Here is a 27,359-nt window from a genome sequence, read left to right on the forward strand (position 1 = left end):
CCTCGAACAACAGAGAACTACACCGAGAGTTATCGTAGATACTTTTTTGCAATTCTCTGCTTGAAAGATCGGTAGGTCTCAAGTGATAATTTCATAAGAATTTAACTCTTCAATATGCACCTCCTTCTTTCCTTCACCGTATTCTTAACCAATGTTTGCTTTCGGCTTGGTATTCTGCTGCTGTATAAATATATAAGTACTTGCTTGACAATTTTTGAGTTGGTTTCCTCCATTTAGTATCAATTTCTTCACGTACAAGTAGCTGAAAACTTTCCTAGCCCAATGCTCCTCTCCCATTTTTCCTCAAATTCTATCTTACTGCTAGCTCACCTCCACTCAAACGATGTCAATTCCATGTCACCTTGTACCCCCGTATTTTGGATATTCTCCTGTGCTCCCAAAGCAAGTCTACCTACGCCACGTTGTTTCATTTCCGATCTTGCTTGAACCTCTGATTTGATGCCCAAGACCGCAATGCCGAACGCTAAACCCGGGTCCACGACACTTTTCCAAATCCCTCTCCCAACACCGTACCTATTGTATTTCCACAGTGCCCTATTTTTTCATTACAGCTGCATTCCTGTTAACCTTTGTCATTACAAATCATTTGTGCCCCATTAGATACTCAGCCGCGTTTATTATCTTTACGCCCCGAGATTTCTATTTATCTACAATTTCCAGCGTGACTTGCTGTATCTCATGTTCACTGCCTTTTTTATCATTAAAATTATGATTGTCAATTTTTCTCTGCTTAACTTCAAATTTAACCTATCTCTCTCATTACCACAGATGTCTATCAATTCCTGTGGCTTCTTTGCGACGAGGCGCTACCTCGCGTCGAGAATAAAAAGCTAAAATACACAAACATAACTGTTGTATTTTCTGACTTATTTCTTATTGAAACCTAAAAAAAGAACATTACTCACGTTTACTGCCTGGAGAAATGTGTGAAGCGCCATCTTGTTTGGACAGCAAAGTAGCCTGGATTGTAATTGTCTACAATGCCGTCTTCTCGGAGCTGTCAATTTACCGGCTACGAAAGAATTAGAATAGCACCTGATGTGGCCGCCGTCCACTTAGCTGTCTATTTAGCCGTCTACGGTAAGTATTAAAACACACCCGGGTTAGAGCATTTGGCGACCAACTGGTTACACTATTCCCATTGTGTGAAGCGTGGTTATTTCTTTACTCTTCTAAAAAGCTTTGTTACTCATAATAACATGATTCCTTTCCCACAACAAGTCTGCTTAAGCCAAATTTGCAAGCAAGTCAAAAGTACCGGCGTGACTCTGTGGTACAATACTGGGCTGGAACGCAGTGGACCCGGGTTGAAGCATCACCGTGTCCTTGGGGACAATCTTTTTTATTTGGTGCGATAGTGATTATGGACACTAGCGGCGAGGGTGAACAACTACGGCGCCACGCGTGACACGAGTTTTGATCTCATAACCGCTTTCGCTCTAAAACACCCATCATACAATGACATCATCTTAAAAAGGGCATAAGTAGTCATTGAATTAGTTACTAAAGATGTTTAATGCTTCAGGAATTCAGCACTGCAAAAAAATGACAGCATATTCATGGAGTGAATGATGGAGAGTGGGGCGAAGCATTCGTCTGTCAAATCGTTCTTGCTTCTGTTCGTCCATGCGTCCGTCTGTATGACCGTCCATGCGTCCATCCGCCCGTCCATGCGTACGTCTGTTCGTGCGTTCATCCCTGCGTTCGTCCATGCATCCGCCCCTGCGTCCGTTCATGCGTCCATCCATGCATCTGTCTGTGTGTCCGTTCGTCCATCTATTCAAAACTCCAAGTACCACCATCTCACATCTTTTCATCATATATTCCCCATATAGAAGAACCACCATCCAGTGGACATTCCAAGGACTAAACGAGAGGTGGCGCACGCACACTTTCTTACGGCTTGCGCTTCGGGTATACTTTCCACCTTTAACCACCTCGAGTTCATGGTATATACTTGTTCACTGTATTCATGACACTGCGGCCCAACGCTCGCTAAACCTTTCTAAAACCAAGGAGGTGGCGCCCAGCGAGTATAACGTAGCAACCCTTTCTTGTCAGATAATGCTCAATGTACATGCTAATGGCTGCTAATGGGGACCGCAGCATGCGCATTAGCTAAAAGCCAAATGCTCATGTCTCTCAATTCTCCTTAGCAGCCATTAGCATGTACATTGAGCACTATCTTTTATTGTTCAACAACGCACAGAAGAAATCTCTTATCGGCACCACCTTGGAAGTCAAACTGCTATACTTGTTACACACTACAACGGCAACAAGGGAAGAAACGGGTACCGCCATAAGGAGCTTCGCCCCTAAAATGTTCCGCATCCGTTCAGTCCAAGAAGAGTTACTATGATTTATATTGTATCTTGCGTCGAACGCGATGCCCAAAGGACGAAAGGCCCGGCGCCTGAAGCGCGAGCCGGGAAGAAGACGGAAGTGGCACACACGAGACCCGGGCGGAAAACTTTCTTTATGTACAAAGCATGGCGCATATATACATTAGCACAACGCCCCCTGTGGGCCAGAGAACCAGTTACGAAACCAGAACCGTCACCATGACACCACATCATTCCTTGAAACGAACAGCATACGGAGTTCTAACACGTAACGAAGGCAAAGTAGGAATGAAAATGTACCGTAAACGCAGAAAAATGAACTGCACAACATAGCAGCATTTAGAAATGTATAGCAAACGCAAAGGCAAGACGCGCGCGGCACACAACCCTATTGTTCCCTTCCCCAAGAGAGGACGTCCGCATAGTCATTGCCTTGTATGAGTCTACGGCGTCGACGCCTGTAGTGATGCCGTTTCCACGACAGGCCTCTGGACTGTCACCACTCACAGTAGTCCGGTGGAGCGGGCGAATAGGCCCATGAACTTTCCATCCAGGATAAATCCGGCATAGTAGAGGCCGGAACAAGCAGGCGATGAAGCTCCGATGGGGCATGGCTTGGCACCACTGATGCAGACACCGTGCACTGAACATGAACGAGCACGACCAGCGCAGATTCGACCAGCCAGAGCATCTCCGATCTCCGCCGCACGCAGAACAGGGACCGGCTCTGCAATCCCGGCTGTCACACTCGGCAGGTGCACCTCCGGTAGATAGCAACCAGAAAATGTATTCCGGATATTACCACCAGTCGGAAGAAATACAGCTGGTGTGGAAGCAGCACAGGCAGAACGGGAGTAGCAAGAACCAGCGAAGTATGGACGGCTGAGATGCAAGCTGGCAAAGTATGGTCAGCAGCAGCAGATCCGACCGAAACAGCCATCCTCACAATAGAAGTGCTCACAATTTAAGCAGGAAGAATCATGGTACGCTCAACTGCGGGCAACATGGCAGGAGCAGGCGCATCAAGAGCAAGGCCAGCTGGGACGCCGACAGGTGCAGCACAAGTGAGCATGCTCTCAGTCTCGGCAAGAAATGTCGTTGTACGGGAAGTAAAAGTATGGCCCGATCTATCAGGAGGTACAGTCCTTGTGGATCGGCAGACGCTTCCGTAGTGTCCTCCCCTTCTGCATCCTACACAGGTGCGGAACTTTGCAGGGAAAGCTGCAGCGCCGGCACAGTGCATCGACGAACCGCAGTGGAAGCACGCTCCCACGCGATCCGACAGTGACGCCGGAGAAACAGAGTCGGACGGGCCTGTAGCGGAGAAAGCAGTCGCAGGCTGCGAGCAGCCGGAGAATGAGGAATGCAACGAAGGGAAGAAAACAAGTCACCAAGTCGCGTCTGATGCGACGAAGCAACATCGATTGAAAGGGCATCCAACTTTTCTAATGCGTGGTCGACGCGCCCCTCCTTTATGGCAAGATCTAGGGCCTTCTGAATGAAGAATTCCGCTCTCATCAGAATTTTTCTGCGCGGATTCGGAGACACAATTCCTGCTACAATTTGGTCGAACACCAGCATATCGGTACTTCAGGGTGCTGAACACGGTAGCACTAGCAAATGGTCGTATGCCCCCCTTCTGCTGAATGTACGCGCATTCGTCGCCTCGTCGCCAGATGTTGTATTGTGCGTCGGACAGGTAACGCCGGGCGAACATGAGGCCCGGCGCCCGAAGCTCGGGCCGGGAAGAAGGAAGTAGCACACACGAGACCCGGGCCGTAACACTCTTTATGTGCACAAGTATAATATATACATATGTGAAACGCCCCCTGTGGTCCAGAGAACCGGTTCCAAAACCGCAACCGTAACCAAGACACCTTAAATTGATGCACTGCAATCGCATTTTGTAAATTGCATAGCACACGAAATTGACGCTGCTACTCTCAGACAAACCTACCCAAACAAAAACCTACCCGCTCCAAACCTACCTGCTCCAAACAAAAACCTACCCGAGCCCTGCGTCACTGCACACAATATACCGCGAACGATTCTCGAACCCCGATTGCCACTTGTATTTGGGTTATGCGGACTTCGAGACAATTCTCAAACCCGGATTGCTCCTTGTTTAGCGGTTATGCGGACTTCGAGAATGTCCTGTGGGGCTGTGCCTTTGCCAGTCCCCCTTTGCAAAAAGAGGAAATGAACATGCTCATTAAAGCCCAGGACCTCACCTTTTAAGTCATGGACGTCCAAAGGGCTCGCTAGAGAAACATGACCGTCCCTCAGTGGGTCTAGCCAGGTGATGCTGAGCTAACTCGCGTCTATTGTGGACCCAATAATGTTGGTTAACACACTCACACAAGCTACAGTCATGCTGAACCAACATGCGCGGTCTGCAACCTTAGCTAGCATAGCATTCTCTCTTCTGTTTTTCTGACAAGAAAGCTAAGCAGGAAGAGATGGCACGAGGAAAGGAAATGCGAGCGCTTCTCGTGACCTTTAGCGTTTTTCTCTTTTCTTCCAAATCGGCGGTTTTAGGTGCGACCGCGCGAAGACGCGTAGGCAAGTCGGGGCCTGAAGTAGCGGCTCCAGAACGACCGAGTGTGCCATGCTCAAAATAGCCAATAGCTTATACTAGGCCTCTTTTTGGGGGAGGATGGTCACCTCTCGCATTTCGAGAGGAGCACCCTGTTGAAAAGATCATTTTTTGGCTTCCATGCCATGGCGAAAAAAAATGCCCCCACTTCCCCGAACGAAATCGTTCGGGGAAGTGGGGACATTTGTTGCCTTTGTTGCGCCGAGAGAGAGTGCCGTTGCCGTCAGACATTGGCCTTCGTCAACTTCTGCCATCGTCCTCAGAAGCGCCCAGCCATCGAACGGTCCATGGTGAGGCGCGCTATAGTCAATCGGATGGGAGAGTGGGACAGAGGAGAGACGGCGATAAAAGGAGCAGTGAAGCACTGCACCTGTCATTGCACCGACGGCCGTAAGGCCGGCGCCTTATCAACACAAACACTATGAACGCATTTCAAACGCACTGCATTGAGGCGGTGGCGGGTCACGTTCGAGTCAAGAAGGTGGGGGCTACGGTTGCTAGGGGTGAGGATAAGTGCTGACAGCTGCCGATGCCGAAGCGTGACATGTGGGGGGGGGGGCGGCTCAATTTGTAGGGTTGCTATGGGAGAGGGCGGTGGATGGATCCAGATGTACGCCCGACATAGGCTGACTAATGGCATTTTCGGCTGAGGTGAAATGGCATGACGGTGGAAAGGAAGTTACGTCAAACACCGCCCGAGTTTCACGCCTCGCTACAGGCCAGCTGAGCATGTGAACCACAAAACTTGAATTCGCTACAGAATCTCTGTATGCGAGAGACATAACTTAGCAGATGACACTTTATAACATCCTGTTTGTATTGGTAATAAGAGAATAAATTACAGAAAATCAAACAATGAGCGTCACTTGCGAGAGGCTACCTGCCCAGTGGGGGCGCATCGGTTCTCCAGGCGGTTGCGCTGCATCGATTCTGTACCATCTCGACGAAGGTTACCGTAATTTTTGCACCACCTTCGGTGTCCAGTTGAATCCTGGCATCAGAAGTATCCTTGTGCAAGCATGATCAGACGATGTAAACTCGCGCACGTTTCCCGTGCCATCTTGCTGTGTTCTGCGGAAGCGCCAGCTCTAAATTACGCCTTCAATGATGGAAAGTCACCGCGTCATCTGCCAGCGCGCGCTGGCTGATGGCATTGCATCATGCTCCACCATCGACCTCCTCAGTGCCGCTGTGGCGTGCACTGGTGTCGTGGCCAGCCCAGCCAAACATGTGGCACCGCCCGCGCGTGGTGCCCAGACGAACGTATGGCACGGCACGAGTGCACAGAAAACGCCACTGGTGCCTTCAGCCATAGATTCCATTAGAAATGCATTCGCATATAAAATCCGGGGGTGAGGAAAACAGCCCCGTGTTGCATGTTTTGGCTACGCCCCTGGCCAGCGACGAGTCTGTAGTATACTTTGTCGAAAGGAGGGAAGCCAATTTTTCGCTGACTTTTAAATTTTATTTGAAATGCCAGGCGGCGTGCTGTACTGTATAATTTGACACGCGTGCTCTCAGGAAGCTCTCTACTACCCGTCGCGTGCTCTCTACTACCCGTCGCCAGTTCTTTCTGACCATGCTCATAAAGTGTTGCAGGGCTCCTTTAAAATCACGATACGGTTTTGGGAACATAGAGCCGACTACGGCGGGTTGTAAGAGAGAGCACCACCACCTCTCAGTGAGAGCGAATGGCGCTCCCTCACGTCGCTTCTACGTCACTGTTGCGCCGCTGTGTGTCTACATCTTGCGGGGGAAGCAACTTCAGGTTACTCACTGCAGACTGCGTTTATCTCAATTGTCACAGTAAGCAGAAAATCAACGAAGGGCAGGAAAATTTATTCACGAGTGACTGATGATGGCTGTGCTTACTCCAGAGGTTAAATGTGGTAAACTGTGAATCTTCCATACATTCAATTGATCATCACAGAACGACATGAAACTGGAAGTGTGTCAGTGTATGTACATATTGCCAAGGCTTCTTTGGTGTTCATGGGCAAGCTGAGTAACAGTATCGAATCACACTGCATATGTTCCGAAGAAAGAGAAACGCAACGTGCCCAGAGTGGCAACTATATATAGGCATGGCGTTGTAGTGGTGTCCTCACAATCTAAAACACATGCTGAGTGTGGACTGACACCTCAATGGTAGCACAAAAACTAGTGACCGCTATTAAAATCAACGGAGAGCACAGCCGCACTAGACTGACGACATCAATGCGCGTATTGCTGGGAAAACACCATATTCTTCAAGCTGCTCACCCGACGATGCTGCAATGATCATGAGTGAGGCCATGCGCTTGGGATTACAACTTCATAGCTCGGTGCTTTTGGACTGCGGGCTCTGAGCCACTGGCGTGAGCACCAGAGCCTCAACCGTATCTGCAGCCGCCACGCCTGGTTCGTCCAGCTCCTAATCCGACCTACCGAGTGATGTCTGCGGGCGACTGGCACAGAAGCTAGAACAATTCGCCGTGTGGGCTTCCGGATCATTGTACTTATTATAATTATTACCACTGGATCATTATTACCAGTGGTTGCAAAGAAAATACCGGAGTTCCGAAAATTCCAGGACGCTGCCATGCCAAAGATCGAAGAGTTAAAGGCTTTCGGCACCCACAATGCCTGGCCAGATTACCGAAGATGGCGGGTGGCTATCAACCACTGTCACGACGCTGCTAATGTGTGGCACTACTACGACCTCTCAGGCAACGATATTGACCGGACTGGCGTGGCGTATGTGTTTCGCCCGCTTTTCTGTGCCTCCGACCTGAGCTCTGCCGTGGAAGAGAGTTCTGCAACCCAGCAACTTGATAGTCCACCTTTTAGCACCCAACCACGGGAAAAACACCGTGCCGATGGTGAAGCTTTACCCTTCACCAAGCAGCACATTTTTGGAGAAATGCTTTGAGAGGGGATGTGTTTTGATTGTTCAACTGTTCCATGGGCCCCCTGTGCAGACAGAATCATGGACGTAGTAGGAGACGCACTCGACACCGCTACCCGCCGCGAGCAGGACATCGTGCCACACCATCAAGATTCGATGACTGCCACCCCAGTAGACAAAAATACCACCCACACGCCCCTAATCTTAGCGATGCAGCCTTCATGTCTACCAGCACTTGAAAACACGCAGATTCGAGATAGTCCAGTACCTAACGCTCTCTGAGTCATGTAACCAGACAACTTCAGCACAACCATCAAACAGCTCACAGGCCCACCAGGACACCTAACGCAGACTCGAAACCGTCACCAGCCGAATGTTTGGGATCGTTGTGATCTAGAAACCCAATTCGACCAGCGTGACGAAACACAATGAATGCTTGTGTATGCATGATACTGCCATATTTGAAAGAAGACTGCGACAATTGGGCCTCCACGTGTGCTTGCTGCGCAGCTCTGAAACAACGAATGACCCGCCCGCCTGTTTCGGACACGCCGTACATCAACTCTTGCTCGCGTAGTGGTAGTGCATTGACAGCAAGCGGGTGCTCTTCTTCAAAGCTGCGGAGACGCGCCTCACTACTTACACGCCCTCCTGAGTCACTACCGGCAGTTCTACGTGCCAGATGCAATTGTGGCCGAGACAAGCAACCACTACGACACGGTTAATGTCACCTGCCGAACCGTCATCTGAAATTATGAGCCATCTCGCCGAAGTGAACCCTGATAGAAAGCGAAGCAGCAGTGGTGCTCACGGTGTTGACCTGGTTGAAACGGGCGTCGAAGCGCGTGCTGAAAGAATGGTTTTAAGTGGAACTCAGTGTAGCAGTTATTCGAGTGAACGCTTGTTCGAAACGCAAACATGGGAGGTGGGAATTCAGAATAAAGCGGCGGAAATATGAGCACAGGCCAAGGAAGCTTCGCAGATCCTTCAGAGATGAAGGTTTAGGGAACTCTGCAACTGCCTGAAGCTTGGCGGCGTCAGGAAGAATACCGTCTTTAGAGACAACATGGCCGAGGATCGTGAGCTGACTTGCACCGAAGCGGCATTTTTTCGGGTTGAGCTGAAGGCCGGCGTTAGTTAGGCACTGTAGTACTTCATCTAGCCTGCAGAGATGCGTGGGAAATTGTGGCGAAAATATAACCACGTCATCTAAGTAGCACAGGCATGTTTTTCACTTCACGCCACGCAAAAGATTGTCTATCATCCGCTCGAATGTTGCGGGCGCATTGCCGAAAGCGTGACCGAAAGGCATGACGCGGAATTCGTAAAGGACATCAGGTGGGACAAAGGCCGTTTTAGGCTGATCTTTAGGCGCCATAGGGACTTGCCAGTAGCCGCTCCGTAAGTCAATAGAAGAGAAGAACTCCGCACATTGGAGGCTGTCAAGGGCATCGTCGATTCTCGGTAAGGGGTAAACGTCCTTTCGAGTTATTTTGTTAAGACGACAGTAGTCAACACAGAAGCGAATGGACCCGTCCTTCTTAACGAGAACGACTGGAGATGCCCAGGGGCTATTCGAAGGCTGAATGATGCCACGCTTGAGCATGTCAGCTACCTGGTCACTGATAACCTGGCGCTCTGTCGCGGACACGCGATAGGGTCTTTGACGCAGTGGTGCATTGGTGCCCGTGTCGATGCGGTGACACACAGCCGATGTGCGGCCGAGGGGACTATGCTGGCAGTCAAAGGAAGAATGGAACTTGTTCAGGAGTCGTAGAAGCTGAGCACGTTGCGAAACGATTAACGTGTCGGCGATGGAGCTGCTCAGTATGTCAGCTCTAGTGTTCTGGGGCGAAGAGGCACACGTTGATCAAGCGACTTCGTGTTTGGCGAAAGAACCAGTTGGCATGTGAATAATTGCAGATGGGTCGAGACTGTAAACACGCCCGACGCACTCGCCCCGAAGTAGTGTTACAGAAGATGACAGCAGATTCGAGATGAGCATTCTGCTGACACCGTCATGAAGTTCCGAAAAAGCATGAGGTAGCGGCGGACATTTGCGACGAACGAAAACGGCAGATGGCGTGAAAAGGGCACTTGACTCGGCAAACACGTTGCAAGGCACCATGGCAAGGGCGAAAGAGTGCGGCGGCATCGTAACGTCTTCAGCTAAAAATAGTTTGTCCCCGGTTTCAACAGCGTCCTGTAAAGTAGCGTCGCTAAATACTTCAAATGCCACCTCAGCGCGCGAACAGTCGATAACGACCTTAATAGCGGAGAGAAAGTCCCAGCCCAAAATGAGGTAATGGGAGCAGGAATCTAACACTAGTAATTCGATGACATAGATGAGGCCGTCAATCAATGCGAGCAGTACAGGCAGCGGCTGGCGTGACGTGTTCTGCGCTTGCTGTACGAAGCGATATACTTGCTTGTGGCGTCATAACTTTTTTGAGCAAGCGGCAGAGTCTGGCGCTGATCACTGAAACTGCGGCACCAGTGTCGACGAGAGCGAGTGCAGCGACGCCGTCCACATATACGTCTAGTACATTCGTCGGTAAAGAAAGAGAGGCCTTGGTCTTTTCGAGGGTGTCGCAGTTCCTGCCTCTGGAACTGCGGCAATCAGTTTTCCCGCTCCGGCGATGAAGGACGACGACGCATCGGCGATGGCGAGCGGCGTCGAGGTGATGGCGAGCGACGGTTAACAGGTGGGTGGTGGTCGGCGTACGATGACATCTGGTCGAGATGCTGAGAGCCTACGAACGAAAGGCGCTGTGGCACATAACAGACAGGTTCGAAGCTCTGGTGGTAGTTCAGCTGATAGGCAGGAACACGCCGGCGCCAGTATCGCGCTATGTGGCCAGGCAACCCACAGGCAAAGCATATCGGCCGATGGTCGGGTGTACGCCATTGTCCACTACTCTGGAGGGACCATGGCTGAGTGAACCGAGGAGTGGGCACAGCTGATGATAGTGACCTAAATGTCTGGAGAGGTGGCCTTGCGGCCACCTCAGCATAGCTTAGAGGTGCATTTACCTAGGCACAGGCCACAGGGGTCGACAACAGCGATGTGTCACAGGCAGGTGGCAGAGAAGCGCAAACTTGCTCCTGGATGACCTCACGAATGTTCGCTGGCAGATGTGATGGTGGTTGGCCGGCTGTTGATAACAGCAACAGCGGACGAGTCACCTCAGCGCGAAAAAACTCCTTGATCTGCGATAGCAGCGAGTGATGGTCAGAGGTGGTCGTCAAGCTTGAGAGGGTGTTATCCGGGACGTTAGGGTGTCGCGTGAGAAGACGCTGTCGTCGGAGTTCGTCAAAACTCTGACACAGCTCGATGAGCCCCGAGACACTGGCCGGGTTTTTCTGAAGGAGCATATGAAAAGCGTCGTCGGAAATGCCTTTCATAATGTGTCGTAGCTTGTCAGTTTCCAGCATCGTCGGGTCAACACGTCGGCAGAGGTCGAGGATGTCCTGGATATAGCTGGTGAATGTCTCACCAGTTTGTGGGGACCGGCTTCGTAGGCGTTGTTCTGCGCGAATTTTGCGAACCCAGGGCGTCCAAAAACAGCTGTGATGCAGGTCTTGAAGGTCGTCCAAGTAGGAATGTCGGTCTCGTGGTTTCTGTACCACAGCTTGGCGACTTCCGGTAAATAAAACATAACTGTACCCAGTTTCATGGCATCATCCCATTTGTTGGTAGCGCTGGCTCGTTCGTAAGATTCCAGCCAATCCTCAACGTCTTTTTCGTCTGTGCCGCTCGTCACGCAGGAGCTGGGCACCGGGACAGCCCCTTGGTGGCGAAGCCCGGGGGGGAGTGAAGACAGCGTCGTTAGGCATGACGGACGGCAGCTTTCGGCTACGCAATTCCAGGGTCGGGGTAAACCGCAGCAGCTTCCACCAAAATATAATGTAAATGCAACACGATAAGAGGTAGCAGCGTCAGGACAGAAGCAGCAAGAGCTGGCCGATTATACGGGCGTCGTCGCAGCAGCAACCAGGCAGTCCCAGCTCGCGCCTCGCGCGAACGTGTTGATGTGGCTTGGGTAGTGGGCATTCCTCTTCACTACATTATATATATATATATATATATATATATATATATATATTGTCGCGAGAGGAAACGATAGGCAGGAACTCGAAGTGGAGGACTGTTTACTCAGCCACAGCTGCCATTCACTTCTTTGCTCTCGTCTTCTGCCACCAACACAGCGTGGCATTACCCTCTCCCCAAAGAAAAAAAAAGAAGAAGAAGCATCGCATGAATACCACGGCTCCGAAAAACAACGAAAGGTAGTCAGAAATGTCTGTGTCCTTTGAAAAGAAAAAGGACGAGATGAAAAATAAAGAAGCAAGAAAGTAATGCACAATTGTCTTGAAGGCTATTGTCACATCACAAAATTCTTGACTTGCGGTCAATGTGAATAGTACGGCTTCAACCTAGAGACGTGAACCACATCCGAGGAGCGTGGTCTGCGAGAATGGTGTGAGGTGTCTGCTGGGACAACTTCGTAGTTCACTTCGCCGAGGCGATGAAGAAGTCGGTAGGGTCTGAAGTACTGACATAACAATTTTTCTGAGGGTCCCCGTTGACGTATAGGAGTCCAAACCCAGACTAGGACACCGGGTTCGTATATTACTGCTCTGTGGTGGGTGATGTATCAGCGAGCATCTTGATTTTGCCGCGATAAAATGCGAGAGCGCGCCAGCTGCCGGCCGTCATCGGCACGCTGAACAAGTACATCTGCGTCCGGAGTAATCGTGTCCGGCAGAGTTGGTTGCAGCATAGTGTCAAGCATTGTGGTGACGTTGCGGCCATAAACCAGACGAAAAGGAGCAAAGCCGGTGGTTTCCTGCAAAGCCGTATTGTAGGCAAATGTTATATACGGGAGGATTTCATCCCAATTCTTCTGATCTTTGGCGGCATACATCGAAAGCATATCTGCAATCGTTTTGTTAAGGCGTTCGGTTAACCCGTTAGTCTGCGGGTGGTACGCAGTTGCTGTTCGGTGCGTCATGCCGCTCAGCAACACGATCTGTCGGAGCAACTGTGCCGTAAAAGCAGTACCACGATCAGTGATGAGGACAGCGGGCGCACCGTGGCGGAGAACGATGTTCTTGATGAAAAAGTCAGCCACCTCGGAAGCAGTTGCTCGCTGGGCGGCTTGTGTTTCGCAGTATCTGGTCAAGTAGTCCGTGGCAACCACAATCCAGCGGTTACCAGCCGTAGACTATGGAAATGGGCCGAGTAAATCCATCCCGACCTTTTGAAAAGGTGCGTGAGGGGGTCGCAAAGGCTGAAGCAGACCGGCTGGTTTCGTCGTTGGAGTTTTGCGGCGCTGACAGGCTGTGCATGTCTTGACGTACTGCCGGACGGTTTTCGTAAGTTTCCGCCAGTAGTATTTGTCTTTGATCCGCGCCAGAGTACGCGCGAAGCCAAGATGTCTTGACGATGGCTCGTCGTGACAATCACGCAAACTATCTTCGCGGAGAGCAGCAGGAACGACGAGGAGGTAAACAGTTTTCGTTGAATAAAAGTTGCGCTTGTAGAGGATGCCTTGGCGTAGACATAAAGATGACAAATCACGCACGAACTGATGTGTGGGTTGTGGGCGACGTCCCTCAAGGTATTCGATGAGTGGTTGCAATTCTAAGTCTTCGCGTTGCTGCTCAGCCACGTTTAATGATGCGAGAATAGCAAGGCAGCTGAAGTCTTCATCATTGTCTTCTTCTGTGACCTCAACAGGTGCGCGGGAAAGACAGTCAGCGTCGGTGTGTTTCTGACCAGACTTGTAAACCATCGTTATATCGAATTCTTGTAACCGAAGGCTCCATCTTGCGAGACGGCCCGAAGGATCTTTCAGATTCGCTAGCCAGCATAAAGAGGGGTGGTCACTGATGATTCGGAAGGGGCGTCCGTACAAGTAGGGCCTGAATTTCGTTATGGCCCATACAACCGCCAGACATTCTTTTTCAGTCGTCGAGTAGTTCTTCTCCGCAGATGACAACGTGCGGCTAGCGTAGGCGATGACGCGTTCCACGCCATCTTGGTATTGCACGAGAATAGCTCCGAGGCCATGGTTGCTCGCGTCAGTGCGGACTTCTGTATCTGCTTTGGTGTCGAAGTGACCTAGGATCGGTGGCGTTTATAGGCGTTGTTGAAAATCGCGGAAAGCGCTGGATTGTTTGGGGCCCCAGACGAAGGCGACGTCATCCCTGACGAGTTGTTGTAGAGGGTCGGCGATTTTCGTAAAGTTCGGCACGAAGCGGCGGTAATAAGCACAAAGTCCTAGAAAGCGGCGTACATCATGCTTTGTTGTCGGTATCGAGAACAAAGCAACTGCCATAGCCTTGTCAGGATCGGGGCGAACACCACTGCTGCTGACAACGCGGCCAAGGAATTTCAGTTCCTCATATCCAAAATAACACTTGTCTGGTTTCAGAGAGAGGCCAGCAGTGCGAATAGCCAGAAGAACCGCCTCAAGCCGCTCAATGTGCTGTTCAAAAGTCGTAGAAAAAACGACTACGTCGTCTAAATGCACTAAACAAGAGTACCACTTCAAGCCACATAAAACTGTGTTCATCACTCCTTGGAATGATGAACACGCTGGAGCGGAGCACAGGCCAAAAGGGAGAACTTTAGGTTCATAGAGACCGTACGGTGTAATAAACGCTGTTTTTTCTCGGTCCCGTTCATCTACTTCAATTTGCCAATATCCGCTACGGAGATCCATGGAAGAGAAGTAACGGGCGTGTCGCAGGCGATCCAAGGAGTCATCAATACGAGGAAGAGGATATACGTCTTTTTCGTTATCTTGTTCAGTTTGCGGCAGTCGACGCAGAATCGTAATGATCCATCTTTCTTTTTAACCAGAACAACTGGTGACGCCCAAGGACTCGTCGATGGTTGAACTACGTCGTCGTCGAGCATTTGTTTCACTTGATGACGGATAGCATCTTGCTCCTTCTGCGACACGCAGTAAGCATGTTGGCGCACGGGTTGCACGTTGGGCTCAGTGATGATTCTGTGCTTCATTAGAGGAGTCTACCGGACTTTCAAAGTAGTGGCAAAACAGTCACTAAAGGATGAGAGGAGACAGAGGAGCCTTGCCTTCTTAGGTTATTCCAACTGGCGATTGACGTTGAGGCGACTAGTCACGTCAGTATCGCAGCTGTTCTCAGTCGAGGCCATCGTAATTAAAGGGAATGCGTCGAAATCATCCAATGCCTCCAAGTAAGCTATGGTTGTGCGTTCCGCAAAATGCCTGTGTTCGCCACCGAAGTTCGTAACTAAAATTATAGTCTGGCCATTTCGCAGTTGAACGAGACTTCGAGCAATGGCCACTTCCCGATCAAGCAATAACGTCAGGTTACTTTCGGCGATGCCCGTAATCGACTGCTCCCATGGACACTCAACAAGCACGATTATACTACTGCGAGGTGGCAACGTGACGCAATCATCGACTTCGCGTAAGGCCACGCCACGATGTTCGTTCTCGATGTCGGAATCCGGAGAAACACAGTTAACAAAACTGACGAACAAATCACGCAGATTAATTATCGCTCCATACTCTTGCAGAAAATTCATGCCCAAAATGACCGGCCGAGAACAATTGGGCAGTACAAGGAATGATGATACAAAAGCCGACGCACAAATCTCAAGCCTGGCGGTGCACCTTCCTATAGGGGATACGAGGTTTCCTCCAGCGGTGATTAGTTGAGGGCCGTCCCACGTTGTCAACACCTTGTGTAGACGGGTGGCCAATGAAGCACTCATCACCGAGTAATCAGGGGCCGAATTCACAAAGCTTTCTCTTTGGCTACGCATTTTCTTAGCCAAAAGTTCTCTTATCTGGAGAGATTACTATAGCGCGGGTATGAATTTAACTTATTCGGCACTTAAGAGGGCAAGGAGGACACACGATAGCTGATGAAACGACAAGGAAAGAAAGAAGTGTGTGCCGATAATATCAAGGTAGCACGCAAAGCGTCTAGCATCGAGAGTATACAATGACAGCCAATGATTTGCTGAATCTAAGTTTCAGTTCCGCCAGCGTCTGCTACAGCGCTTACGGGATGCCGCGTACGTTGTAATAGGCGTTTTGGCGGGCTGTGCAAAGCCAAGCACTCGCCTTTCATCAACGACTGTAGCTAAAAACGAAATTGCTCGATGGCCTTAAGTCATCGAGCAATCCATGCACTATCTCGCCAAGTACAAGTAAACAACACTCCAGGTGTACCACATAAATGAAACCACACATAAATCGATGGATGCAATGTCTGAAAAAGTGCCTCGAATGTCTTCCCCTATTTAACGCGACCAGTTACCTTACATTTCATTGAAGCTGCGCTGCTACTTAACTAATTCGGTGCAATCTAGCACGGTATAGTGGTGAACGTAAGGGTGTTTTGTACCTATAGTCAAAGGTAGCCTTTGTTACAATATTCTTATTACAAGACACATGAGCGACTTTGGTGCCTGCAGACGAATTGTGCGGAAATAGATAACAGCAGTAATCAAATGAAATTGTGAGCGCAATTTCGCTGGTTCCATGCACCGCAGCATTTTTATAAAGCCGGAATGCGAGAACGTGCATACGCTTACGCTTAGGTATATGTCTACGTAAAATGAGGGAGACTCGTCGGGAGGTGTCTCAGTGCTAATGCTTCTCACAAAACACGGTGCAAATATTTCGCCCAGCGTTGTTTGAGTGCGCAAAGCAAGGGACGTGTATACGAGTCTTGAGGTCGAGAGACGTTATCACACGTGCGAAAAGGATGAAAAGAGAGAGAGACTCTCGTTTCGGCTTCGCGAAAGCTTGAAATTGATAGATAATAAAGACAATTTTCTGGCCCAGCAGACGTCAGGGAAAGTCTCCGCAAAACAGGGTCAGATGCTCGGAGAGCATAAAAAAGTGGAGTACGCGTAATATGAGAGTGACACCCACTCAGAAAGCGAGATGAAGTGTGACTGTCCTTAGGTGTGAGAATCAATGCTAATTAAGAGAGTGGAGTTAATGAGCCAGAACTTTCCTAAATAACGATAATGAAAGCAAACCGAGCATTCATCTAGTGAAAGTGACACTAGTGACAGTGAACTCATAATAGTTGATTAGCATTGTCACAGGCCGATATATATTTTTATTTTCTTATCTATATTTGGAAAACTATGAGAAGGAAGCGTGCGTTAGAGCCGGCTATCCCAACGTCATGACAGTAATGTACAAGAATAAATAGCGCACGGTTATACAATCACACGTGGCGGTTTCTATCTTCTAGTAACCTTGGGAAAACGCATTCTAACTATTTTTTCTATTTTTGTCAAAGTTTCACGGGACGTTTTTGCATTTGGCTTCATTCGAAGGAATGACGATATATCAGCAATAAGGCGAACGCAAGCACTGCTGCAGTGGACGAGCGGTTACAGCGCTCAACTACAAACTAGGAGGTGCTTGGTTCGATTCGCACATTCACTGAGCACTTTTTTTTTCAAGAGGTTGCCCGGCCTGACATTGTGCGTGGGGGCGGGTACTAAGTTTTTGAGAAGTTCGGCAGCAGTGCACAAGAAAGGCGTACCTCTGACGCTCAATCTACTGCTTTTGCAGATTTCCCTGCCAAGTCGGCCTAACGAGCCTCGTGGAAATACTGCCGTTTCTTCAACGAACAAGCAAGACACGCTGGCCCCCGGACATCGCTTCGGATCGCTTCGGTTAAGCCTACGAGAACCCGAAGCATTTGCCGAGTACAAAAAATACCGCAACGCACTTACATCAGACTTAAAAAAGGCTAAACGAGAATATTATCAGAAAAAATTTCAGAACATATGTGATAACCCAAGAAGGGTCTGGGAAACAGTGGATGCCCTTACTGGGAGAAAGAAAGCAAGACATGACATCACAGAAATGCAAGAGGAAAACGTGGTGCTGCGTGGAGAGAACCTAGCCAATGCTATAAATCGTCATTTCGTCAATGCGGGCGCGTATAGTGGTTTTTCTGAAAGAGAAGATGACTCGTGTTTCGAAGAAACAACAGCTATGCAGAATTCAATCTTTATGCTTCCTACTGACAGTGCTGAGATAGCTAACCTAATAAAAAAACTTAAGAGCAATGTGACGCCAGGTATAGATGAAATCACCGCAGCTGAACTAAAGTTGATATGTCCGCTAATATCCGAGGCGCTTGCTTACATAGTAAATCTTGTACTGAAAACAGGCGTGTTTCTGCGCAGCCATTTCGGCGCATGAGCCTATCAAGTCAGCTGACACGGAGGGAGTGACGGCGAACAGTAGAAAAGACGGCGGAATCCTGCGGCTCGCTTAGTTCGGCAGCAGTGCACAAGAAAGGCGTACCTCTGACGCTCAATCTACTGCTTTTGCAGATTTCCCTGCCAAGTCGGCCTAACGAGCCTCGTGGAAATACTGCCGTTTCTTCAACGAACAAGCAAGACACGCTGGCCCCCGGACATCGCTTCGGCGTTTCTGCGCAGCCATTTCGGCGCATGAGCCTATCAAGTCAGCTGACACGGAGGGAGTGACGGCGAACAGTAGAAAAGACGGCGGAATCCTGCGGCTCGCTTAGTTCGGCAGCAGTGCACAAGAAAGGCGTACCTCTGACGCTCAATCTACTGCTTTTGCAGGTGAGGCTAGTCCCATTTGTTTCTCTGGCATAGGAGTGCACTGCTGCCGAACATAGCGTCTTTGCTGTTGTTGTGCATGACATTTTGGAAATGGGAAGTAAGGGCTCTGGAAAAGATACTTCAGATTCTAAAGAGTTACGTGACCTGTTCAGGGCGTTTGAGAACTTCAAACGGGATTTCCGGGTAGAAATGAAGGAACTGAAAGAGGGAGTGTCTTTTTGTTCTGATGTATGCAATGATGTTAAAGACGTCGCAGAAGATATCAGGACATTAAGGCAGGAAATGAAGGAACTGCTTAGTGAAAACAGGAAACTAAAGACAGAGAATGAGCGCCTGTCGAAGAAGTGTGATGAGCTAGAGCAGTATCAGCGTTCAAATAACCTGGAGATTAAAGGCATACCACCTGGTAGTGATGCTCTCAGTATTCTTCAAAAGATTGGGGATAGCGTGGGTGAGACCGTTGACACGTCAGATATTGACATTTGTCACTGGGTTCGCACGCCAAAACCTACAATTCAGAACATTCTTGCTCGGTTCGTCAGGCGTGGAAAGAGGAATGATTTTCTGGCTAAATGTAGAAAGAGGAGATTAGACACTTCAATGCTTGGTCTTAGACCAGGGGCTGCTATTTTTGTAAATGAGCACCTAACTCAAGCTAACAAGGCGCTGCTTTCAGCCGCCATCCAAAGGAAAAAGGAAAAACAATGGAAGTTTGTCTGGACTTCTGGTGGTAGAGTGCTTGCCCGTAAGGATGAATCTTCTGCTGTGGTTAATGTGACCTGTCAAGATGACATAGAAAAAATGTGCTGAGTTTGCTGAGTGTATCTTGCGTGTACCAATGTTGTTTTTCGTTGTTCACTATGAGTGTTTTCAGTGAAACTCATAAGTATTACAATGTTATTGATTTAAAATCGTGTTATCCACAAAATAAAAATTTCCTTTCTGCTTTACATGTGAATGCCAGGAGTATTAGAAGTAAAATAGACGACATAAGCATTTTTCTAGACACCGCGGCAATAAACTTTGATATGCTCATGTTCACTGAAACGTGGTTAACCGATGATAATAATGTCCCAAGTTTTCCTGGATATCGATCTGAGCATCTCTGCCGCGCGGACAGAAAAGGAGGCGGAGTCGCAATTTATGTAAAAGAAAAATATACCCATGAAAAACTAGAACTGTCGGTAATCACAACAGATTTTGAATGTTTGGCTATAAAGGTTGATAAACTTGTAGCGATTGTCATTTATAGGCCGCCTCAAGGGCACAAAACACGTTTTTTAGAGTTTATAGACACACTCCTATCTTCCCCATTACTTCACAACACTTCTTATGTTATCATGGGGGACATTAATATCAATCTTGCTGCAAACGATACGCCCGCCGTACATTTTGAGACACTGCTTTCTGCGTTTGGTTGTGCAAATCATGTATGTTCCCCTACCAGAGTGACCAGGGACAGTGCAACATTACTCGATATATGCGTTACAAATTCGAACCCAGCGGAGATCATAAGCGGTATCGTGTCAAGTGATCTTAGCGATCATTTGCCAGTTTTTTGTTACATACCCTTGTTATTGAAACACCAAAAGCAACAGAAGGAAACCTTCGTCCGACGCAACATAAATAGTGAAAGTAAGAACTTATTCTTTCAGCTCGTCAAAGCAGTAGATTGGAATGATATATATAAGATAAAAGATGCTGATGAGGCCTATAATGGTTTTTTGAATGCATTACGTCACTGTTACAACACGGCATTTCCTAGGAAAGAAGTCTCTTTTCAAAAGAGAAAAACTTGCCGGAAACCTTGGATAGACTGCTCGCTTTATAAACGTATTCAAATAAAAAATGGCCTTTTTAAAAATTTTTTAAGCCTACGAGAACCCGAAGCATTTGCCGAGTACAAAAAATACCGCAACGCACTTACATCAGACTTAAAAAAGGCTAAACGAGAATATTATCAGAAAAAATTTCAGAACATATGTGATAACCCAAGAAGGGTCTGGGAAACAGTGGATGCCCTTACTGGGAGAAAGAAAGCAAGACATGACATCACAGAAATGCAAGAGGAAAACGTGGTGCTGCGTGGAGAGAACCTAGCCAATGCTATAAATCGTCATTTCGTCAATGCGGGCGCGTATAGTGGTTTTTCTGAAAGAGAAGATGACTCGTGTTTCGAAGAAACAACAGCTATGCAGAATTCAATCTTTATGCTTCCTACTGACAGTGCTGAGATAGCTAACCTAATAAAAAAACTTAAGAGCAATGTGACGCCAGGTATAGATGAAATCACCGCAGCTGAACTAAAGTTGATATGTCCGCTAATATCCGAGGCGCTTGCTTACATAGTAAATCTTGTACTGAAAACAGGCGTGTTTCCGGCACAGTTAAAAGTTGCAAGGGTAACCCCAATTTACAAAGGAGGTGGCATTAATAATATGTCAAATTATAGACCCGTTTCAGTACTCTCGACATTATCAAAGGTTTTTGAAGGCGTTATTCACGACAGGTTGTTATCCTTTTTCAATAAGTATGGCATCATCACAACATGTCAGTATGGTTTTCAGAAAAACAAGTCTACTGAACAAGCGTTAACGATTATTAAAGATCAAATAATTACAAATATGGAAAATAAGAAATTTACGCTTGGTTTATTTTTGGACTTAAAAAAAGCCTTCGATTCAATACATTATGATATATTGTTACGGAAACTATCACGGTACGGCATACGTGGGGTCACCCTTAAGCTATTACAAAACTATTTGCATAACCGGTACCAACTAGTACAAATGAAGACAGCCACATCAAGTCGGCTTCAGTTGACCCAAGGAGTTCCGCAGGGTTCTATACTGGGTCCTTTGCTCTTTTTGCTTTATGTTAATGATATTGTATGTATACCCGCCTCACCACAGCTTATTATGTATGCAGACGACACAAATGTATTTTTCACATCAGATCACTTAGAAATACTAGAAAAAAATGTAAATGAATATATGACGTCACTCTCAAACTGGCTTAAACAAAACAAGCTACAGTTAAATGCCAAGAAGACGACATATATTATATTTCGCCCAATAAATAAACATGTTAAATATGACATAAAGATAAGCTTTGACGGGAACATCATAAAACGAGAAAAACATCAAAAATTTCTGGGGGTATGGTTCAGTGAAGACTTAACGTGGAATGTCCACGTTAATCATTTAGTTAGGCAACTTGCGGGAACGGTAGGATGCCTGTACAGAATTGGTTCCCTTATTCCTCAGTGGCTGAAGAAAAATTTGTACAATGCCCTATTCTATTCGAGACTTTGTTACGGCGTACTAGTATGGGGTACCACAACAGCGAAAAATTATAACAAACTTATAATGCTACAAAAGAAAATACTTCGCTGTTATGAAAATTACCAGGGTAGAATAGACCGTTTGCGCACTTCAGTGCTCTTTGATAAACATGAAATCTTAAAGGCAAACCAAATATATTATTTTAAACTGCTTCAAGAGGTACACAAAAATAAGTGGTATAAACAAAAAGAAAATGACCAACGTTATCCTGCAAGAAGAAACTTACAGCGTTTACCGAGAACCAGGACAAATTACGGAAAGCAAACACTGCATTACCAATCAACGCGAATAGTAAATGAATTCCAAAATGGCTTGCAGTTTGACGTCAGCCTAGGGACATTTAAAAAACAAGTTAAAGAAATTTTGATCAAAAAAGAAATAACTTATCATCACTAATCTATATTGTGTAAAAAGAGTAGGTAGAATGTTAATGTTAAGAAAGTAAGTAGTTCATTATGGTATACGATGCATCCATTTTATGTTCCTGCATCTGTATTATGCTAAGTGTATTATATGTTGCTTGTTTTTTTTTTTATTCCTGTATTTCTTTTGTTAGCGCTCATGTGGTACATGACATGTTAGTTTTTGTTGCTTGTTTGTATCTGCAAAAAAAAAAAAAAAAAAGTGCATCTGTGACGAACTACAGGTGCAGAGGCCTTTGTCAGGCGTATGAAACGCCTTTTGCTTCTGTATCCTTTTTCTTGCCTTTCAAGAAATAAAATAAATTACTACTACTACTACTACTAGGCTTTCGCACTTGCTTCTTTCACTCCCCTTTTGACCCAAAAGCGCTGTACTGTGCTCCTTCAAAAATTAAACAATTCAGGGTTCATAATTTTCTCCTCCATCCTCTCTTATCGCAAAAGTGTCCAGTGCTGAAATACCAATATCATACCTGGTATATTACTTTTCACGTGTTTGGATATTCGACCAGCAATCAGTATTCACGGTGTTTTGAAGAAAATCTACACATGCAGTGAGCTAACTGCTTGCAGCCAAGTTGACTGCCTTTGTAGGGACATGCTTTCGTGCTAATTTGGTGGGCATCATCACATGCAGCAAGACCAAAGAGCACGGACAGTTAGAGCTGATGCAAACAGAGTGATTAGTTTGTGTCTTCTCTCCCGCTATTTGTCATGCTGCACGCTTCAGTGTAATGTCGCTGTGAATGGTTAAAATGAACTATAGCAGTTAATCGAGTTCTGCTGAGAGGGTCCCGTATTGTCCAGAATGGAACAGAACAATGGCAATTTGATTTGTGTGATAAAGAGATACCCTGCTTTTGGCTACTAGAATAAATTTCTAAACTGAAGTTTATTTTTTATTAACAACAGTTCCAGTGCAGATGAAAGGTGCATGGACAAAAATCGTGTATTCAGCTTGACTAGGTTTGTGACCTTACTTGTAATTGCGAACCGGTATCACAGTATGCATAAATATCACACACATATACAACCACGGGTGATAGCTTGCTTATTCTGATTAAAATTGAAAGGTTGAGATTGACATATTCAACCAACGCAATGTGTACGAAATATGCCATGTAGAGTAGCTATGCTCGAAACTAATCTTCGCAGGTTTGTTCCATTTTACCCAATTTCTTGCCCATGACTGTAGGTTGGTAAATGAAACTTCTTCAAACACACATATTCTGTGTAAGGTTACATTTATTTTTATGCAGTACAAAACAAATTGAAATGTATAATGGCTCAAAAGAGAAATAACTAGAAACAAATTCAGCCAAATCATTACCAAACTTACTCACCAATGATAAACGGATTCTCATTTTAAAAATGCATACATACATACATACATACATACATACATACATACATACATACATACATACATACATACATACATACATACATACATACATACATACATACATACATACATACATACATACATACATACATACATACATACATACATACATACATACATACATACATACATACATACATACATACATACATACATACATACACTCAGGTGTAAATATTAAAATGAATGGCTATAAAACAACAATTCTAATACACTCATTTTGAATATACTACAGAAAGTAACTTACGAGAGATATCCACCGGCACTGTTATGTCTGAACACGGTGTTTCTCGAATTATCTCGCAAAAGCTATGTGCATAGTTTTCTGCTGCTGCCCAGTGACAAGCAGTTTTTATAAAAAACACAAGAATAAAGCCCTTGACAATGTCATGCTAAAGAAAAGGGCTGTGCATCAATATTTTGTACATGTCTGCAATATCACTCTGTTTATTTACATAGCTTGGCTCATTCACAACCCACTAACAAAACATGTTAGGACACTTGGGCTGAAAGTCGGCACAGCACGAGTAAATTCTAGACAAAACATGAATAATACAATTGTAAGCTACTAAGCTCCTTGGTGCAAACAGTGTTTATATTGACAGCTATAGGTGCCATTTCGTTTCCCCAAAACACTTCTCAAAAGTAGAATCAACTTTATTTAGCTAAAAGTTTCTATTCTGGCGCGTCGTGGTGGCTCAACGGTGAAAGCGACTCTTTCGGCCAAGAAAACAAAGACCAATTATTTTTCCAGTTCGTGAATTCACCCCATGCTAACATTGAGGCAGCTGGTAAGAGTGCTTTTGGAGAGAAGAAACCACCACATTCCCACCAGTTGTGGCCTTGGGTAGCTACTTCACTTGGACAAAAATGATGAAAAACACTCCTCAAGAAGACTTCAAAGTTTGCACATCAACACAGTTCCCATACAGCTGTCTATTAGTCTGCTTGAAAAATATTGAGTTTACTGGTGGGCAAAGACTGTACACTATGTGAGGTGATGCTCCAGTGCACTGCATGTACGTCTTGCTGCTGGCCTCAACTGCGATGTTGCTCAGCACATATGTGTAAAATAACAACTAATAATATGCCCCTGCAAAGTAATTATGTGTCATTTGCATGAAACAGAGACCACAATAAAAGAACATAACAACATTTGCCTTCACAAAGTTAAAAAAATGTAAATAAATTTCCACAGAGTTTTCACAGTTCATCTGAGGATAGTAATATTGATTGTAAACACATTCTTACTTCCACTAACAAACTATTTTAAGATGCCAGATTCAATATTAGAGTATACCAGCACTTTTGTAGGGCTAAACAATTGTACAGGCACCTAGAAAAACACAAGTGAATGCATGGTATAGCTACATATAAAAATAAGTACTTTTATTTCTAGTCTGAGTAGAGCTGCATAGATGATAAGTCACTTGCATTACATTATGAACAAACCTATTCGAGCAAAGTATACATTTAAAAAGTTACACTTACACAGTAGATAAGTAGACTGTTGAAGGACGGACAGGCAGTGGGATAATACCCAAGCACTAAAATCTTCTGTTAAGATATACTAGGAGTAGCGATGATCTACTTCCTTCCAAATAAAATAATCCACATAGATTCACTTCCCAGAGCTTATACACCCATGGCATCATTGGTGCTATACAAATGAATGTACACTGAAGGATTACATCGACTAAGTACATGATTACTGCATCCATGGCTTTACTTCTTGTACTACAAAAAATGCAGACACAGTTACCATTGGCGACCATGGATGCTGTGATTTCTGGCATGTAAATGTAGAGGCACGCAGGCACTTAACACACATGTCAAAAACTTCAGCTCAAAAATATTTGCCCACTAACACTACAGCAGCTTTTAAATTAGTGTCATAGTTTGGTATCTTCCATGCAAAATTTAAATAATTTTGAATGCAAGCAAATGAACTGCGGAATAATGCACTGCTAAGAAGTTAAGCAGCAGCTGCTCCTGACATCACAATGTGCTCTTTCTGCTGTTGTAAACTTTGAGCAGGAGAACAGTCACTGGCAGTCCCTTTATACTTGTTGGTCTTCTGTGCTCTGTTCTTGATACACTGTACATGACCGTGGAGCACCAAACCCCTTGTTACTGCTGGAACTTAGAAAAATACAGATCATTGTTACAACCATGCTACATGCAAGAGGGTATAGTTGTCAATTATGTGCTCATATTTACAGATATTGTATTTTCAGAAGCCAATGACAAGCCTCAACACACACACACACACACAAACAGTGAAGACTGAAAATATATTTAATATGATACAAGAGCAAAACTACAATGTTATAGATGAAGGCATGAAACTTCTGCCAGACATAAAAAGCCAATAAAGTTTCTTCTATTTTGACTTTACACTAGGTGCGAGAAGCAGACCACAAATAAGTTCACTAAGAAATACAAGTTAGGCTGAATTCCAACGCAACAGCCAATGTTCCTAACTTTAAGGCTGTCTAACATAGCCAGCTCACCGTACTGCGTATAGGAGCAAATGGGCAGTCTAGAAGACACAAAGAACTTGTGGATTATGAGTGTGTTTGTTGCTGACATCTATTATTATAAATGAAGAAAACCTTTCAAAAATGCACTTCATCAGGGGAAATAATCATACGCAACAAACACAACGGGCTCCTACAGGTGCCACCAACACTCACCATTATTGTTGATACCAGTGTCTTGCCGGATGGATATGCTGCGTCCTGCACAGAACACCAAAGGAGCGCTCCATGACCTGGATTGCATGTGTGCTAGCTGCATTGCTTTGCTGCTGAAATAGGCTAGCCACAGACAGAGAAATGAGAAGCCATGGCTTTGAAACACACTGAACGTCACCTTTAGAGATCAACAATGCATACTTAGGTCAGGTACAATTTGTAGAAAAATATATATCACTATGCAATCGTGGTGAACATGTTCGGCTGAAACATAAGCAACAGCACTGAGAGAGAAAAAGCTACATTAGGTAAAAGATGCAGTTACTGGCCCTATGTCATCTGAAGCTTCTTCAATAGGTCTGTCTCCTTACAAGTTGTGAACAGCCAGGCAATTTTGACCCACTTGCTATTTCCTTCCAGAGCACTTGATCCACAGAGGGAGTCACAAGCTCGAGAGCTCAATAAGGAATCAAAGTATTTGTGCTCGTTTCATAGCACAAGCTTTTGAGCCTCAGATTATTGGAGTTTCATTCATAAGCTGCAGGCTTTCAGCTTTCAACATTCTCAATTATCTTGCAATTTAGTTCTATAAATGTTGAATAAGAATTATGTGTAAGAATATTACAGGTATCCACTGAAAGCAACCATGCTTGGGTTTTCAATTTGTGCACAGTAAGTGGTGTTCACGTAATCGTATGTATTAAAGAAAAACTAACCTTGCAGCAAGCCGTTAGGCACTTTTGTGCGCTCGAAGCTCCCAAGCAGATCGCAGTCCTTCCAGATGAGGCTGCCATGCATGCTTCCACGCCCCATCCGCTGAATGATAACAGTCCCAGCAGTGACATAGGCTTGATAGTTAGGGAGAACGCGTCCTTCCTATTTTTGTACAGGTGCTCCAAGTAATGATGAGGATTGATGTGCCAGAATGTTCAACCGATGAATCACAGGACCTTAACAAACCAATCTCTGCGATCTGTGAAGAGCCAAAAACGACATATTTAAAAACAATCATT

The 27,359-nt window shown here is 46.1% G+C and overlaps 1 long non-coding RNA gene across 1 annotated transcript; it reads right to left on the bottom strand.

Annotated features, from left to right (window-relative positions):
• Positions 1-23,966: 23,966 nt before the first annotated feature.
• On the bottom strand, positions 23,967-26,700 carry LOC142796395 (uncharacterized). Its single transcript, XR_012893810.1, has 2 exons — positions 26,347-26,700; positions 23,967-25,792 (listed from the first exon to the last, which is right to left on the bottom strand). It is a non-coding gene; the product is annotated as an uncharacterized LOC142796395 (long non-coding RNA).
• Between the last annotated feature and the right edge of the window lie 659 nt (positions 26,701-27,359).

This window comes from Rhipicephalus microplus, chromosome 1, assembly GCF_043290135.1.
Source record: "Rhipicephalus microplus isolate Deutch F79 chromosome 1, USDA_Rmic, whole genome shotgun sequence".
In the NCBI taxonomy this organism is placed as follows: Eukaryota; Metazoa; Arthropoda; class Arachnida; order Ixodida; family Ixodidae; genus Rhipicephalus; species Rhipicephalus microplus.